Source organism: Pinus tabuliformis, chromosome 6 (assembly GCF_031772625.1).
Source record: "Pinus tabuliformis cultivar Carrire ecotype Pingquan chromosome 6, CPIR1, whole genome shotgun sequence".
Taxonomy (NCBI): Eukaryota; Viridiplantae; Streptophyta; class Pinopsida; order Pinales; family Pinaceae; genus Pinus; species Pinus tabuliformis.
Window position 1 is genome coordinate 1,338,923,617 of NC_142292.1, and position 6,126 is coordinate 1,338,929,742.

General features: G+C 42.1%; 1 pseudogene; it reads left to right on the forward strand.

Annotated features, from left to right (window-relative positions):
• Positions 1-3,543, forward strand: part of LOC149263548 (homeobox-leucine zipper protein ATHB-8-like) — a 74,907-nt pseudogene extending 71,364 nt beyond the window's left edge.
• Positions 3,544-6,126: the final 2,583 nt, after the last annotated feature.

Consider the following 6,126-nt stretch of genomic DNA (forward strand, 5'->3'; position numbering starts at 1 on the left):
GTGGATCACGAATTTGGCAGATGACCAAGGGAGGTGGAGCCTTGATGGTGCGATTGTTTGGACCCTGGAGTTAGTGTGGAGATTGGAAGCCTATGAAGATAAGATCATGCATGCCATTGATAATCAGCTCCATCGTATCATAGGAGGATTTGTGACAGAGTTCATGGTCGATAATTTGGTTAGTTACAGTGAAGCAGAGCATTGCTTCTTCAAAGGGCCGCGAGGTAAGTATTTAAAATCATTGAATAGTTAGATTAATATGTTATTGTGGGACAAGCGGGTTATGCAATTACCTTGATGTTTGGGGCTACACCAAGTGGAAGGAATTTCAAAGATAGAGGAATAAAAGGCCCTGAATATAGCCCGTTGATTGAACCTCCTCTGGTTGACAATGACGAAGCAGCATAGGCTTCTCCACAGAGCGTTATTCACTTGATAAAGAAAGGGTTCCCACAAATACCTCATCCACCCACACCACTTCCATTTTCACCTCCGCCGCTTACGCCCTCACCCACACCACCACCACCTCTACCACTATTCAATATGGCGAACTCCATAAAGTTACTTGTGTTCAAGGGCATGGCAAATGAAGATCCAGATCATTTTTGCTTTGTTGCAAAGGCTCTATGGGAATCTCAGGGTATCACAGATGATCAAATGAAGAAAGCAACATTGGTTGCTGCTTTGTAGGACCGCATACTAACTTGGTACATTATGTATTGCATGGATAACCCGATGTCCACATTAGCAGATATCTAAACTGCGCTGAATAAGGAGTTTAGTAGACCTAAGTCTGAAGCGCAATCAATTATGGGATTCAAAGAGATCATGATGAAGCCTGGTGAGACACCCTGGAATTTGGATAAGAGATTGAAGTGTACAATCCATGTGGCTAACATGAATATGACTAATGGGCAGCACCACAAATTATTTGTGGCCTCACTCCTACCTCATCTAAGGGTTGTGCTATCACAACAAAATATTGTGACCCAGGTGAAAGCTCTGGAAATCACGATGAGATCGAATGAGACACCAATGTAGGATGATAATCTGGGAATTCAACAGATTCATTCACAGTTGTAGAACATTTTCCTCGAAATGTAAAGTCTGAAAAAAGATAGAACAACTCAGCCAGAGGTGCATGAAGAAGTGAAAATTCCAAGGGCACGACAAAGATCACTCTCGAGTTTTCACAAATTATGTTGCAACAGGGGGAACCAATGCCTCTGACGCTGAAAGCTATGGTAGGGCCAAGTATAGGGCCCGTGCTATGGTGTGTTATCTGTTATATAGCTGGGAAACATGTGACAAACAATTTCCATTTGCTGTAAAAATTCATACAAATACCACAAACACTCTTCTGCAACATCTGTCAATCAGTGGGTCATCATTAGCGTAATTTCTGGAGTTACGAATTAATGATGGATAGGACACCTGCATACAGGGTGCAGGTAGAAACATGGCATTCAGACTAAGGTGCTGGAGGAGTGTGAGGTGAGTATCAGGGGTGCAGATGAGGACGAGGTGGAGGAGGACCTGGCAGACATCGAGGGCAGGTTATTTGTTACAATTATGGAGGACCAGGGCAGTACGCATGAGACTTCCTAAATCCTATGTAGTTGTCATGCCACTATTGTACTCAGTTTGACCATGCGACATAGGATTTCCCTATATTGTTAGCTAAGATACATGAGAAGGGGGTGGAACCTCAAAAACTGACTCAAAACCTGGAGATGATGAGGGCTGATCCTTGCAAGGAAGACCCTAAGGAAAATATTGTGTTACAGAGTGGAGCGATGACTGGAGAGGATAGGGGGAAGTAGCCTAAAGAAGGTGAGTGGGCCTGCAAAGTGCTAGAAAGGGAGACAATGATTGTACTAAAATGCACAAAAGAAACATTTATGGAAGCAAAGAAAATTTTCGCTGAGGCCTCTATCTCAGGGAGTCAAGAGAAGCCTGTTGAAGAATTGGACCCATCCATTATTACCACATTCCTAGAGACCTGCATGAAATTGCTACGTGATAGCAAGGTTGTGGAGGGATTGCAAGAGCTAATCAATAGGTGTGTTGGCAAGGAAACCACTGCTGATGGACTGTGCATGTTTAGAAGGACTGGTAAGCATAAGGCAAGAACTGCACATGAGATGAGACTCACCGTGCAGATAGGAGAATATGAGATGGATAAGGTTATCCTAGATTTGGGGTTAGAAGCAAACATTTTGTCAAAATAGACATGGGAGAGAATGGGGATACATGTGCTACAGTGGTCTATAATTCAGTTAAGGATGGAGAATCAATAGAAAATAATCCCAATGGGGAGGTTGCATGGTGTAACAGTTGATATTGAAGGCGCGAGTGCACTAGTTGATTTTGATGTTATAGAGATTGTGGATGACATAAATCCCTACTTCGCGCTCCTTGGGATTTATTAGGCCATTGACGTGAATGGGGTAATAAATATGAAGAAGAAAAAGGTGATATTTGAGTAGAAATTGCTCCGCGTAGTGGTGCCACTGGACCCTGCAGAAGGACCACGCTATACAGAACTGGTCCGTGATTATGAAAGTGAGGACTATTTGGACCAGATTTACAAGACAATGACACGAGATCAGGATTGGGTGAATCTGACAGTAGATGGACATATTTCATGGGACTGCGAAAGTTCATGCACATCATATTCATATGGAGAACTAGAGCTCTGGAAGAATCGAATGCATGAAGTATCCATGTTGCGCTGTAATATGATGGCCGAGTCATTGCACTGTGTATCATCAAAGGTAATAGATTTGCCTTACTATGATGGTTTAACTAATGTTGATCACATTTTGGATACATTTCAGGGATACATTCTAGGGAAACATCGCTTCCAGGCCATGGAATGGGCACTGTGCACTACATCTATGAGATGGTGGGGCACGCACAAGAACAATTTTGATGATTGGCGCGTATACAAAAAAATGATGAGAGTGCGGTTTGGTCACCCACAAGTATGGCTAACAGAAAAATATGATGGGAGAAATGATCCACGTGAAAATCTAGCCAAATGGATTGAATTGTATGGAGCAAAGCCTCAATTGGAGTGGTTTCATCTATTTTTTCATACCTTGGATGTTATACCAATGAATTGGTACTTGGAGGCAGAACTCCACCATGGCACTAAAGAATTTGACATTTTATGCCAAGGATTTTTTTATGGCATTCAACTTTGAGGATGGGTTTGAATGTATCGACAAAGCATTACAGGAGGTTAAGGAAAGAATATTCAGCATACCACAGGATCCTCTAGATTTGTTTCCAGCTGATCATACCACTCAGCTGATCCATACGCTGGACTACTATAATGTGACTGTTGACGAAGAAGATGAAGACCCGAGGAAGATTAATATCCCTGAGACTGAAGGTCACTGCAAATTTGACGGACCGCAACTAGAGAACCCAGACATAACCGAGCCACTAAAAAATAGACAGGTGAATGTTGGCATGGAGGCAGAGTCAAAGTTTGAAAATAAAATATTGGGGATTACTGGGACAATGCGGCAATAGATAAGGTCGTTGAACTACTGTGCAAATATTAGGATATGTTACCCACGAAGTTTTTAGATTTCAAAGGGATAATAGGGGACTTGGGTGTTATGAAGATCACCCTAAAAATAGATGTGAGACCTATGAAGCAAAGATCTTATTGCCTGATCTGATGTATAAAGAAAGGGTTCGCTTAGAGTTGGATAAGATTTTCGTGGTAGGTATTATTGAACCAGTGGAAGAATCTGAATGGGTGATCCCAATAGTAGTTAAACAAAAGAAGAAGAAGGAAGAAATAAGGATATGAGTAGATCTCAGGAAGTTGAATGATGCATGCGTGCATGATCCCTTCACAACCCCATTCACCTATGAGGTCCTGGATAATGTTGGTGGCTAAGAAGCATATTCGTTCACTGATGTGTTCTCTGGGAACCATCAGATCAACATCGCACCATAGGATAGAAGTAAGATGACCTTCGGACTGAGTGGGGATGCTTCCAGTATTTGTTGATGCCTTTTGGGCTGAAGAACGCACCGACGATATTTTCGCATGTAGTCATCATGGCATTGAAGGATTTCATTCATAAATTTTTGGAGGTATACATTGATGATTGGACAATGTTTGGATTCGTAAAGTTCCATGTGGCAAGTTTGTGATTCATGTAAGATAAATGCCGGAGGTATCAAATTGCGCTCAATCTGAAGAAATGTTTGTGTTGTGTCACTTTTGGGATCTTTCTAGGTCATCTGGTATGTCAACAAGGCTTGATGGTAGACCCTATCAAGATCATGGTCATTAACAATTTGGAGTCACCAAGGAGTGTGAAAATGTTGCAGCAACATTGGGGCATACACGATACTATAGGAAATTCATTAATAACTATGCCCAGATCACCATGCCAATTGAAAAATTGTTAAAGAAGGATGTTACATTCTATTGGAATGAAGAATGCCAGAAGAGCTTGGATGTGCTAAAGGCAAAAATGGTTACTGCGCCGATTCTAGTCTTCCCAGTGTTAGCCTCCTGTTGCAAGAGGTGTTCATCTTTCATGATTGACAGTTTTACATACGGAATATGTCATACTTTTCATCCTGCAATGCTTCATATTTCCATAAAAAGGCCAAAGAAGAGGCCATGAAAGTGTGCCAGTCCAAATGCCATTGCTGTATTCCAATTTTGATGACTTAACCATTTTTGAAGAATGTTCTGTTAAGGGAAGTCCAGACAGCTTAATCTTGGCTTCCCTAGGTTTCAATTTCTTGTTTTAGAACATAGAGAATTGATATCTATCCAAACAGCTTAATCTTGGCAGATTTGTAGACAGGTAGAGAAACAAAGGACTCCAACTGCTTAATCTGGGCCCTTGGAAGAAATAAGGATAGATTTAGATAGGAGGGCAGTCAAAAAGAAAAATTATAAAGCAGGGTCTGCAAGTCTAAGTGCACCCTTCCTGAAGTAACAAAAAATTCTATATGTATTAGGCTGGGTAGGTAGCCTAGGGTTGTAGAAGCAAGATTATCTTCAGTTTTGGCTTTAACAAGGAAATCTCATCTCATCAGTGTTAGAGGCAGCAAAGTAGTGTTTTGGTGGCAGAATTCTGGAAGCATTTCTAACTTCCCTTCACTCCCCCTCAAAGTTTCTTACTAACACCCCTAAAGGACCTTGGGATCTACCCAACAAGTCCTGAGTCCATTTCATTTTTGTGAAACATTAAGTCAAAGTTTTGACTTTCTTCATGAAAAGAAGCCACATTTCTTGTGTAAAAGTCATGTTTTCATCTTCTGCACAATCTCTATGTCTGTCTCCACTTCATAGACTTATCATTGGTCCCTTTCATTTCCACTCTACCAGATCATATTAACTCCTGATTCTACTATATAGATCCCTAACTATTCCCCATCCCCATTTACTACTAAAACTATATAAAATCCCAAAAAATATTAAATAACCCCCCCTGGCACTATAGCCATATGTTCTAAAAAACTGGGGAAATATTAAGTCCATTTGGGACTTATATTTAACCTTTCCTCGTTTGTCCCTCAGAATTAGTTAAACCCATGGTTGAACTAATAGACATTTAAACCCTTCACAATCATTCCCAAAAGTTAAATGTTTAAATGTTATGTTAAACGTTAAACTTTTATTTTACCCCTGCTCGATATAAACCCAAAACCCACTTTATTAATGTTTAAACCTCCCCCCCTCCGTATGAATAAACAAACACAATAACGCGCGGGCCCCATCACTAATTGTCCCTCGCTTTAACCGTCCCGCCAGCCGTTAGATCTGGCCCGCCCAAGATCTACAGTGCGCGGGGCTTTGTCATATGCCAACACGCCGAGGGTTAGCATCCGGGAGTTCGGTGGTTTTCCCGCCGTACTCCCACCACGTGTCGCCCTCCCAGCTGTGGCGGAGCCCCTTCCTCCCAAACCACCCAGGCGCTAAAGCGGTGCGCCTGAAACCACCAAAACGCCCTCCCCTGGTGACGTCAACGCCACGTCTTCTCCCTAGTGATGTCATCGCTGACGTCATCAACCTGCGTCGGCCTCCTGCCACTGCACTGCCAAGTCACCCTGCCACATCACCGCCACTTTGTACTGCCA